This window comes from Sturnus vulgaris, chromosome 1 (assembly GCF_052056855.1).
Source record: "Sturnus vulgaris isolate bStuVul1 chromosome 1, bStuVul1.hap1, whole genome shotgun sequence".
NCBI classification, from domain to species: Eukaryota; Metazoa; Chordata; class Aves; order Passeriformes; family Sturnidae; genus Sturnus; species Sturnus vulgaris.
Genome location: NC_142243.1, coordinates 115,572,440 through 115,585,882, shown reverse-complemented (window position 1 = coordinate 115,585,882; position 13,443 = coordinate 115,572,440).

Below are 13,443 nucleotides of genomic sequence, written 5' to 3'. Positions count from 1 at the left end.
ACCTCTGTGGCATACCAAAGAGTTGCCAGAGCGAGCTGTGCAACTGCTTTATGGAAAGCAATCTGTCACTTCTGTCTGTCATGCAGATATGCTAATTCAGCTGTTTATCTGGATGCAAAGCATTTTCTCTAAGAGTGCTATCTGTGTGTATGCAAAGTGCTTTCACTGACATATTTTTTCTGAATATCTGAGTACTTACTGGAAGAAGTGCATTCAACACCAAAATGGGAACCACAGGTTTTAATATAATCTCTAGCTGAGATAAAAAACTCAGATTCAGAATATCTATTTCAGCTGCTGCTAGTCAAGTTATTAACCATTGCTTGAAGAAGCAGCCTTGTGGAACCACTCTTTGTGGTTTCTTGTTCAGTGTAAGAGAGGGTTTTGTCTTCTTATCTCATGATAAAACGTGTTTTTAAAAGTTTCAGTAAATAAAATTTTGTTTTCGAAAAAGGAAAGAGAGAGCTGAAGTTTTCCTTTCCTGGATACCTGTGGGAATCCATTAGTCCTCAGAAGCTTTACAAGACATTGTAAGAAGAGCTAGTGAGCAGAGAAAAAGTCTGAAGTTGTCTTAGACTTCACAGTCTAACTTACACAGAGTAACTTGCACATCATGTTCTATTTCTCTTAAGGCTTGATCTTTCATATCCACCTGAACTGTCTCATAATCAAACCCAAGAAGGATCAAATGCATGCAAATATTAGAGATTTGATCTGTATTGTGCGGGGTGGAATGTACCTCCTGCTAATACTAAAGAAAACAGAATGATTTATTAAAGGTCAACACCACATGCAAGTTTAAAAAATGTTTACTGTGGACTGGCTTAGCAATGGGACTTCACAACAGAAGGTGAAGCTGAACAGGGCAGATGTTTTGCAACAGCAGTCATGCCTATCAATTTTGTCTCAATGCAATGCTAGGTTGTTATGTTACTGGCATTTTTAAAGCATTTCTCTTTTGGGCCACTGTGTATGCTGAAATGGAAATCTGAAACACATTTTTAAATAAAAAGATATATGGCTATGGCAATTTTTTTTGTACCCATATTTTTGCTGTGGTAAAGCAAAAAATTAAAATTACTAGTTTCAAATTCTGATGGACTAAAAGGTCTCTTTTGTAATGATGCCTACATATTATAATTATGTGTATTCAAGACAAAAATCTTTATTTGGCTCATCAGAATTATTAAGGAATGAAGTTATCTTTTTTTTCTTCCAGGCCACAGTTGCAGGGTTAACTTCTAGCTGTCTAATGGCTAACAAGCGTTTAAATTAGATATTAAAACTTCCTACTTAAAACTGGAACATAAAATTTCTTTATGAAAGTAATACTGTTAGCATAAATCAAATTTAAGTTTAGATACACAGGAATAAAGACATTTTTAGAGCACCCACATACAATATTTAGGTTAACATATTAAAATGTGTTTGGTTAGAGCAACAGTAAATTTAAATCATTCCTGTAGCAACATCAGCAACAGCAGCAGCAGATGCTTTCAACCAGAGGAGAAGCAAATGCTCTCCACTAATACTCAAATAGTGAATACAAGATCAAGGCAATTCTCAGGAATATACAAACCTGTTTGAGCACCTGCATAAATTTGTGTAAGGTTCAATTCAATTATAGCTTATTTTAGAATTGGGGGCAAGGTTTTGTGCTTTTATTGCTAACTGCGCTTAATAATAATGCAAAATAACTTGAAAATTAGATTACTTAGAAAAACTGCATTCCACTAAAAATTTTTTAAAAGTGTCATATAAAATGAACACATGCAAAAATAGCAATTCATAGGGTTTTAATTTAATGAGACTTATAAGAGCATTTGAATCTTATTGTATCTATATCATTAGTTCATCTGTTCAAACAGAAGGCAAAGGTAGAGCTTAAAATTAGAATGTAAAGCTTGGTAATAAACAAACAGTATGTTTATTTCTTTAAACACTGACCCCTCAAAGAGTTGCAGTTGTATTTCACCAGTCCAGATCAACATTGGCAAAGCTAAATTTAGGCCCTTGGAGTTGATCATGAAATGATTATTTAGAACTACCTTGTTACTAAATCCTTCCGTTTTTTTCCTTAGTAAATCTTTCATTCTGTGAACACTTTGTTTTTTGACAGTATTTATTTTCTGGCTCTCATAAGGGGAAAAAATGAAGTATCTTTCCTGGTTTGGGTGATGATAGATTGGAGAAAATTGCTGCTGCCAAGGATAGTTCTGGAATAAAAAGCAAATAAACTAAATAATTAAGATTGGGTTATTTGTAAACAACCACTACAAGGGAACATGAGCATGTGAAAATATGTATAAAGCAGAAACCACTTTAACTAACTGTGTCCTACATCCCATCAACCCAACTGAAAATGTGTCAGGTGCCTATGTCTATGCCTACTCTTAAATATTTAGTTTTGAAGCACTCAGGATTTACTAGTAGCACAAAAAAAATGTGACTCAGCTTAATTTCCTTGACATTACACAGCCTGAGCACACTTTTGCCAGTGGGGTGTGCGGCTCCTAATGAGGCCAGCCAAAAATCTGTATTCTCGCTACAGATCAAGACTGAATGTTAAAGTGTCTAGTGGTAAATGGTGTCTTTTTCTGCATTGGTAAAAAAAGCAGAAAAGCACAGGAGCTCTTCCTAGGTAACACCTATCCAGAACAGCTGAGTGCAGTCTGTAAAATAAAAACCAAAGGATTTCAAATTGTGACCATTTGAAAACATACTGCTCTGAAGGGTAGGGAGTAACCACAGACCCTTCTGATAGTCCAGCTTTAAAATCTTAGTTTCCTTTAGCTCTGGCAATTGCTGAGAGGGGGTATAGCAGTCATCACCCTGAGTTGGACAGCAGTGCCTGCCATCTCACAGCTTAATGAAAGATGAGGGGTTTGAACCCTTCCTGCTCTATGCCCTGGCTCTCATGAGTCTCACAACAGTCCTGTCTGTGAAAAGAGAGACTTAGGCAGCTAATGAGAACGATAAGTGTCCATTTTCCACCTTAAATAGTATTAGCTTTCATGATACAAGACTACATGGATGGGTTAAGATAAACTTAAGGTAAATTCAGTTGCTAATAGCTGATACTCCAGTGCTCCCAAAGCTCATTTAAAGAGCTAAGCATTTCTTCCCTACAGTTTGTTACAATTCCTGAGCACTCAGCAGAAACAATTTCACATTCATTTATAGAATGAGATGTTATTAGCACTACTTTTATTTAATCTTCAATAGAATTTTAATTGTGCTTTTCAATTTCAAAGGTAGACTGCAAGAGAGAAGGAACAGAACACTAGAAAATCTTCAGTACACCTCCAATTTGTCAATTCAATGACCAGCATGTATTTTTAGATGTGTAGTTTTAAGTATTCAGGACTGAAAATGTGGACCTATGATTTATAGCTCTCTCAGAAGAGGTATATCTGAAATTAGGGTAAATAATGTCCTGGAAAAAACGTGAAATACTTTGTGACAGGACCTAAATTCAGCCAAAGCCTTGAGATGAACATGTCTGCTATTTTTCTTAAGGAGAATATGTCAAGAGGAACACAAGATAAGAAAAGCTTTCTGAGCACAGCAAGTTTCTGATCAATTGGCAGATCAGAATAAAATGCTTTGGGAACAAATACATCCTTCACAGCCAGTATGACCTTGCAGGTAGCTCCAAACCTAATCTCTGTCCAGCAAATTCCAGTGGCAAACAGTGTTGCAGGAATCATCTGTCTTTTCTATGCCTTGGAATCGTGACTCTTTGTTCTCCACTCCCATGGACAGTTTCCTTTCCATGTCCTCTCTTGCTTCTTCCTCCTCAGCAACCTAGATGTTCACACATGCACAGTCTGGCATGCACTTTGCCATGGTTAATTCATTCACCTGTGGAGGAATTATGCTGTATACAAACGAAATAATAGCGATTGCTTCTTCTGGAGAGAAGATTCCTAATAATAGCTCCTGATCATTACACATATGATTGGCTAGATGAATAAAGACATGCATAGGCATCACGGTATACTTAAATTTCCTTTAATTCAGTAATTTCACAGCTCAGTAATGATGCCACTGAGTTAAAATAAGCCAACAGGTCTGTTTTATTTAATCGTCCAAAGCTTTTACTTGCATGTCACAGAGAGATGTTTCTTTTCAGAAAGCCTAAAGAATACTGCACAGTGATTGTGTACATACAAGGTCTGAGAGAACAAAAATTCTATCTTAATTAATTGATGATTATTGTCTCAGAAGTTTCTGAAGGCAAAAAATAGTGACAAGCATGCACAGCTAACAACAAATAGTTTACATACTTACTTGTTGCTTTAATTTAGGAGTTCAGTGAGAGGAACAGGGATTTTAAAGCCACTACTATGGAACAGCCCCAAACCCCACTTGGTTTCTTCTTAAACCAGATTTTTGTCTAGGTAGTAAAAAGAAGAGGCACTTTTGAAAGGCATCTGCTTCTCTTTAGGAACAGCACAAAACTTTTGGAAGTTTCCAAAAACAGAAAATGAATGAAAGAGAAAGAAAGAAGGCTGAAACACAGGTAACTTCTATTATTGAAGTGATTATGTATTTTTAAAACATTTGAGTAGTCAGTTGAAGGGGAAATTGGAGAAAGGATGAAAGAGAAGATATGTTTGTCTAGTCTGAAGTATCATTTTTTGTCAGAACAAGATGAGCTAAGTAATGATAGAAAGTGTTAATATTAGAGCTGAGAATCCTAACCAGTAAAAACTTGAGGAGAGTGAATTTTCACAAAAAGAAAAAGAAAAAAACTTGTTTAATCCAAAATTTTACTAAAATAGACATTTTATCATCTTTTGAGCATATAGGGATAGCATGAATTCCATGTTACTTTATATAGTTATTTACGTGAGAGCCCTGATACAATTTTCAAGGAGTCCTGAAAAAAATCTAGCTTAAAAAAAGATCTCTACTATCACTTATAGAAAAGATCAGTTTTGTCATAACCTGGGCTTAACCAGGTTATGATAATTATTCTTAGCATCTGTAGACAGTTTAAAAATACACTGATCCCAAGTATTTGGCATCAGGTCCAAAGCACGTTTAATCCTCTTTAGTCTCTTTGCAGATGAGAGCAAAGGCTGAGAATGTTACTTTCCATAGACACAGCACAGGTCTACACATCTTCAGAAGTTTTGGGGTACAGCTTCACTCTCTTTTTCAAAGGCAAAAGTAGCTTCACATCTAAAACAAGTTGCCATGGACTAGGATCAGTCAAATTCACAATCACTGGAAGTTTAGTCAAGTCAAAACAGAATTTTTAAGGTAAAATATAATTTTGAGATTGTCGAGAATTTAATCTGAGGATGTATGATAAAACGACACATTCTGAAAATTACAGTATTCTAATAAAACACTACAATATTTAAAAAACTATAAATATTTCAAATATAACAATACAACTTTTTACTGCATAAAGAAATGGAACCAGGAGGCAGTAGTCTAGCCTACATAAACAAGTTAATGTGATTTGTACATTGGATCTGGTACAGACATGGTCCATGCTTATACTAACATCAAGCTACATCGTGGAAGCAAGCTATTCTACTTCTGCCACTTTTGTAACTCTTTAATTCTTGAGTAAATGATGATGTAGCCCTGAGGAGCTGCTTCACAGCTTAAGAACAGTTGATATGCTTTCATATTCACTGAGTTTAAACAATTTTTGTTTTCTCGTCTTAAAATGAAAACTATGCAAATAGCAATCATTGTCACTGTCCACAGTTAATTCCTTTTTCCTGGAGGCAGCTGGTTTGCATAAACCAGAAATGTGGAATTTGGTTGTGTCCTTGGTTTCCTCCCCGTCAGGGCTGTTTCCCTCAGTTTATTCCCAATGCCGCCTCTAATTATTTTATAGGCAAGCAAGCCATTAATTTCCAGAAGCAATCTGTGAATTAGTAAAAAGCTTTGTATTTCTTTTGTCTCATTAAATAAATTATTTTCTTTTGTTGCACATTTTAATTGAACTAAGTTCTCTTCCTAGTCCTGAAATCTTCCAAATTGCTTTTTTTTTATTAATTTACCATTTATTGAAATAGGCACTATTATCCCATATTTCTTTTTCTTTTTTAATTAACAGCCTTTCTACCTATCAAGTCTTTCAAGAAAATATGTCCTTTTAACTCTCTTTTCCTAGTCAAACTTGTAAAAACATGTTTAAAAATATCAAAGAAAAATTTTACTGCAAGTGTATGCAGAATATTTATCATTCATTTTGAAAATATGATCTCTCTGAATACTCAAACTATGCCCATGGGATTTTAGTTGAAAATGAGTTCAAAGCATAAAAATAAAGTTTCCTCTTATTTTATAATTTTGGTGTTGTTGGGTTCTGGTGGTGTGCCCATATGAATGCCCAATGCACACTTAATTCCTTGGGGGGTTCAGGATTTCCCTATACATGCATAAATGAGATAATAAATCAGGCAATGGACCAACCTGAAAACTGACTGACCCAACATAATTAAATATTTGATTGATGTTTACAGCAGCCCTATAGCTGGTAGTTCTGAATGGTTGCATCTTTTGTCCCACAGCTCCTTCCCCTGTGTCTGGTCCAATTTGTTCTCCTAGATGTGTTGATTAACATCCATGGTGGAGTGTCCCAAAGTGTCACTACTGCAGAAGTGTTGGACTGTGCACAGAGAAGACATTTGCAAGAGTGAACAGAAACCACTCCAGCAGAAATAGTCACAGTCCTCAAGAGGTGCTTTGTATGGAGTCAGGATGTGTCCATGAGTTGTACATGCACTGGGATGGTCACAGAGCATCGTGGTCGGCTGACTTGTAAGAAGAGAACAAAATGTTAATCTGGGGAGTCTCTAAAGATTCAGCTGAATGCTGCACTGTGAGGATCCCCTTGACTGAACTGCCTGTCACCACTGGACAGCCATCAGTCATTCTGATTTCGAGGTCTGGTTCTCCCTGCAAGTGTTACCCTATTCCAAAATTCCAATAATCTATACTTTGTCCAAATTTCTGTGCAACAAGGCCAGATTTGGATGACAATATAGTATAGAAATAAATAAAATTCCATTTCCTACTTTTGCCAGGTGTTTTTTGAGTTCTAATGCTTCCTAACGGCAGATTTCTCTGCCAGGAGGCATGTTTCTTCCCTTTTTCCAGTGAATCTTTTTAATTCCTCTTGTAGGTGAGGTTTCATGGACGATAATATTTTCAGGCAGCAGCAGAACATGCATGGGGTATGGAAATAGTTATGCAGCAATTACAGTTAACTGCAGTTAATTCTTAACTGTTTTTTGATGGATTTTCCCCTCAAGTTTTATCATTGGACTCCTAAGACTGGAGACAATTTTCGTGAAACAGCTTGAGCTGATCCTCATGAGCAGTAACAACATGGAGCAAATTCATGTTTTCAGTGTGTTGAGACAGTTCAGAATTGCTTCAAATGCAGTTGCTCCACACATCTGCCTTGTAGAAGAGCAAGATCTTCCCTCATAAATGTAGCTAAGAGATGAACCTCATAAACAGGCATGGATTTGTGACAACGATTAGCTTTCCCCCTTGGACAGGTGAAATGTTTGCTCTCATGTCATGTCTTTGTGTCCCCACTGCACAATTCCCCTTTCTCTCCTGATGCCAGGCTGGACCATCACCTCTTTAGCAAGTTAATATATGAACACTGCTCCTTACTATCTGTTTTCAGTCCTTCTCTGAGGCTTCCAAGATACTCTGTGGCTCTTGTTTCCCAAGTCTCAGCATCAGCAGCACTGAGCTCTTACTTCTTAAATTTAAGTTCTGGAGCATGTAGTGACCTGCCTGTTTCAGGCCTCCTTAGGTAAGCTGCTTCATCAGTTTTCTTTGTTTGGTGACTAGCAAGACTAATAATATTTTTCTCTAGGAAAAAAATGGTACATGGCAAGAAATTTACTTACTCATCTTTCAGATGTTAATTAGAAAGGGGGAAATGCTTCCAGGGAAAATGAATGCTTAGTATTCATGGCTTCCTCATCCTTGGGAAAATCTCAAATGATTTCTCAGAGGATTTGGTTCAATGTTGCTCCAAGTTCTCTTGATTATATGTTCCATTTTTAACCAAAAGATGGCCATTTTCTCTCCAAACATCTTCTCTTTTATATTTCTTATTTAATGAGGGGTCACAGGTAGGCAATACATTTTCAAGATTACTCTTCTCCTTTTTGAATAGCTGTGAAGTCCATATCTACTTCAAAGAGTTTTCTGAAAAAGCTGCCTATGATTTTCTAATTTTTTATAACAACTGTTTCTTGCAAATATCAAATGAATAGAGACTGCTTGATCCTTCTCCATTTGTTTTGTTACACAGCCATGGCATTCTAGTTTACTTGAAGCTGTTCTGCTTTCTTCTGAGTTTCTTGTGCTGTCATCTGGTATCCACTCGCAACCACTGAGGTCCAGAGAAGTCTGTTGCAAGTCTTAAAACAAGTCTTCTTTGTTTTAACATGAATCTATGGCCAGACACACCACCACTGATGCAAGTCTGATAAAATGCATTTCCCTAAAAATGCTTTATCTTGAAAAAGATTTATTTCCTAATTTTTCTTGCTTTATCTCCACCATCAGTTTCAATTCTGTCCACTAAACCTTGCAGGAGAGACCTGTGTCTCACTCAGAAAAATTTTGGGCAAAACATAGTGGAACCAGCAGTAAGTGTATCACATTCCCTCTGCTTATGTACAAATACAATGGAAGTAAACCCCAAGGCACCACTCCTAGAGAGTTCTACAATGCTGTTGTGATATCAGGTGTGTAAGGTAACTGCTTAGAAGCAGCTGAAGCTGGAAGTTGGATATAAACTGAATATAAAATGGGTATTTTATCTCGTTTTTGAGAATCCTTCTGACTGCTTTGTTGCTGTTGTGCACAGGTTCACAGTTCCTATTCAGACCTTGGACACCCAGCTCACTGTTTTCAACTGTAAAACTGATCTCCCTAGGTTCCCTATACAATCAGCTGTGCATCTATACAATCACCAGGGCATCTAAACCTATTCAAGTCAATGTTTGCCAAAAGATAATTCTTTGTTCAAAGTTCTTTAGCCTGTTTTAAAATACCTTTTCCTATGTGGATTACTATTTAATGAAGTGATGAAGAAATTATGATACAAACAAAACATCCCTCTGTGTTGAAAGAGGTTTCTGTTCTGTTGCAACTGATTCAGAATTGTGAAAAATGAAGAAATATAGGAGTCATTTTGTGATCATGTGTGAGCTGAACAGACTTTTAAGAAAAGGGAGAAGATTTTGCTTTTCTTGTGCTAATAATTCAAGACTACAGCTTTCTCCTTCAGATGTGCCTTGACTAATCTTATGTTTTAATCTTCACATTTTTCAGAAATGTGATTTTTAAAAATTTTTGTTTGGCTTTCATTTTATACCTTAAAAAGTGACTTTCACAAAATTGAATATTGAGTTCCTAAAGACAACCCAGATATTGCATGTTAATTTCATGGAACTATGTTAGTAGTATGCTGAAAAAAGTCTGAGGTAAAATTATCTCCCATCAAATGCAGAGGACATTCCTGTCTCAAAAGTAATTTGATTTGCATAAAGAGTTCTCACCTAAATTCTGAGGAAAACTCAGAATTAGTTCTCACTTAAACTCTGTTTATGGGCTCTTGGTTGAGATTTCAGTAAGAGCAGATTTCACTCCCATGTCTTCACATTGCTCAAGAAACTGGTAGATGCAAAAATTAACTGCCTGATATAAAGTTGGCATAAAGATCCCAGGGGAAAAAAAAAAAAGGGAAGTTCTAGAAAAATGGCGAAATAATGCCTCAAACCAGAACCATGGGCATCAGGTACATTGCTTATTTAGCCATGATTCCTATGCCATGGACCACGGTTGGGTTCAATGTTCCTGAGGCTGGAATGCAGAAGTTTGACATGCAAATCACACTCATTTAAAAGAATGAGTCCATAAATAATTAAGAAATATGGACTAAGTTAGACATTTGTGTGTATATTTTCATCTGTTAAAGGATAATTAGAAATATATTGGATTTATATTATCACTGATTAATGACTTGTAAATCATATACTGAGTGGAAACTTGACTAAATTGGACAGCTATCATCTCATCTGGGAAAATTTAGATGGCTGTCTGGAAACCACATTTTTTAGCTCATCAAGACAAATGAGGCCATGATATCACTAGAAGTGACATCTCCTACAAAGGTTATAAAACATTTTTTGTCTTGAAAAAGCTGTGTGGCATTTTCCACTGAAACAATACAGAAATTAGCAATTATAACAAAATCAGTCCAGTTTTTCTTTTCTCTAGACATTTCACAAACATACTTCCTTCTTACTGTCTATGCTTTCTGACTCCTAGCCTTAAGGAGTAGGCAAAAACTGCATTTTCCATAACTCTAAGCATTACTGGTACCTAGTGTATAGTAGAAAATGTTAATGAGTGACCATAATCAGCTGTTGACAGAACAGTTTTTGTCTGTCTATTTACTAAAATCATGTCTGGGTACCAATAACCCACATATCTACTTTTCTCCACTCTGGTCTATGCTGAAGAAGTAATTTGTAATTCAACTACGTAGAAAAATAGCAAACATCCTCTTTTTTAGGGCAAAATGTGCTTTAGAATTCTCTTAGGGTGGGAGATGGCTTGGCAATGGGAAGTTATTTAAATTAGTTGCTGTTCTCACTTCCATTTATAACACCTGCAGTATTTGAATTTGGCATGTTGGCTCCTCAGTGATGTATTTTCATAAAAACTGGTCATCCCTGCAGCTTTTGTTAGCACACACACTCAGAAATCCCTGTATGAAATTACAAGGACTCAATAAACAAAATGCCCACTTCCACACTGCATTAATTCTAAAAGGAAAAGGAGAGGGTGTATATATGAAAAGATAAGAGTAATGATATATTATGCCACCAAAAATAAATACACGAGTACACTATTCGAATAGTGAATCCCAGGGACTGTGATTACTGTGATTCTTTTCCCAGTATGGAACACCATTTAAATCTAGCAGAAGAAACTCTTGGGTCCTAGACCCACCAATAAAAGCAATTTATAACAGACTTACAGCAAAATTCACCACCTTTGGAACTTGATAGATTTTTATTTTTTGCTGAATTGTCCTAAATATGAATACTGTGCAAGAAGGAAGGGCATACCTGTCCCTGGTAAATGTAAGGGCAAATTATATGCTCAATAATTAACATATCTTTAAGAAAAAAAAAAAAAGTAAAGCTCAAAACCTGCTTTAAATGTATAATTGCACCAGGATGATTTGTCTTTCCAGAAAAATGTTTTGTTACTGGGAACAGCCTCTTCAAGTGGCCTAGAAGTGAGGTCTCTATTATGGATATTGTTGTGATCATAATCACTATTTTAGTGGAAATAGGATTAAATCTTGAGGGAAGCAGAGAGGCTTTAGACACAGGCTATTACCATCAAGTAAGAAAACTGGAAAATATCTTAGGCCAACAGAGCTGATGTTAATTACTGTGACACAGATAGCAGCTTTCCAAATTATGATCTTATGACTTAAAATCATTGCTACTTCTGGAGATAGCAGTGCAGACTTTACTACAATGTTTGATGCACGTCTTAGCAATCATGCATAACACTGGGAACATCTCTGGACTCGCTGATTAATTTGATTTACTGAGGGATCATTTAATATGTTGATGGATCCCTCAGCCACAAGGGATTAGATAGATATGAGAGGAGGATGACATATGCATAGGCCTGCTTAATCAATCATTAAAACCTAAAGCAACATGCCTCTGGTAGAAGAGCAGCCTAAACTGAGCTTAGATTCATGATTCTGAATCCAATGGGTATGTGAGGGCCATAATGCAGGCTAGGAAATTTCACCCACACAGTAATTTTGTTATAGCACCTTACCAGTAAAAAAGAAGATAAATTTTGTATATTTTCAGATGACTTAGTAGAAATTGTTGTGAAAGTTGTCATTAACTATGGTGTCTAAAAGATAAACCACATGGGAAATAGTACCATGTAAAATTTTCTTTCAGTCTGAAGCTCAGCTCCAATTAAATAATATTTTAATGCTTGCATAAGCATTATGATGAATATAAAATTACTGAGTTTAATGTTACTGTTATGCTTCAAAAAATAAAAATAAGTTTAAAATATACATTATATGGCAATTTCTAAATGTAAGCTTATGTGTACACACAAAAATGTGCATGAAAGTGCTTTTTTTGCAAAAATGTAGTAATCTGCTTGGAAAAAGAAGGCTAATGTATAAGAATACAGTATGTTCAGAAACAATTTTACCTGTAGAGATGCAAACACCAATACACAGTGTCCTTGATGATAAACTTCTGTAGTACAGGAGCTGACAAGGCATCATTAATGGTACTTTGGTGGTTTGATATCCAGCAGTAGCCTGGCAAAGTTCAAGAAGCATTTGGACAATACTCTCAGGAACCTGGTGTAACTCTTGGGGATGGTGCTGTGCAGGGCTGGGAGTTGGAGTCAATGATCCTCTGGGTCCCTTCCAATTCAGCTTATTCTGGGATTCCGTGATATGAGACTGAAGATGGGGAATTACAAAATTAAATAGATTGCTCTGTAAATTACCCATTTTACATGAAGCAAAAAATGCTAATGCAGTCTGAAGATTACACAGCCAAAAATTATTATGCTAATAAGAGTTTCTATGGAAATGCTGAACACTATATTGATAATTTCATGGGGAGGGGCTGTAGTTCAAGAAATATAGCCTACACTCTTAAGGAACATTATAGAATATTGTGTTGGTTTTGGCTGAGGTAGAGTTAAATATTCTTCACAGTGGCTGGTGTGGGGCTTTGTTTTGGATTTGTGCTGAACACAGGGTTGATAATACAGAGATGTTTTTGTTATTGCTGAGCAGGACTTACACAGAGCCAAAGCCTTTTCTGCTCTTCGTGCTGCCAGGCTGGTGAGGAAAATGGGTGTGCATGGGAAGGGGAGAGGAGACAGAGAGGACAAGGGACCCAAACCTACCAAAGGGATATTCCAGACCATATGGCACCATGCCAATATACAAAGTGGGGGAAGAATAAGGATGTTTGGAGTGAAAGCTTTTGTCTTCTCATGTCACCATTGCATGAGATGGGGCCCTGCTCTCCTGGAGATGGCTGAACACCTGCCCATGGGAAGCAATGTTAATTCCTTGTATCACTTTGTTTGGGCACAGATTTTGCTTTCCCTGCTTTTTTTCCCTCAATCCATGAGTTTTCTATCTTTTACCCTTCCCATTCTCTCCCCGTCCTGATGGTCGAGGGAGTGAACAAGCAGCTTCATGGGGCCTGGTTGCCAGCTGAGGTTAAACCATGGCAAGTATGTCTGTGAATAAAACTTCTAAATCATTTCCAGAAATACTGGGGTTTACATTTAGTAAGATATAGCGTTGATGCTTTATTTTATATTTATATAGGTTTTTCAACAACATTTTAG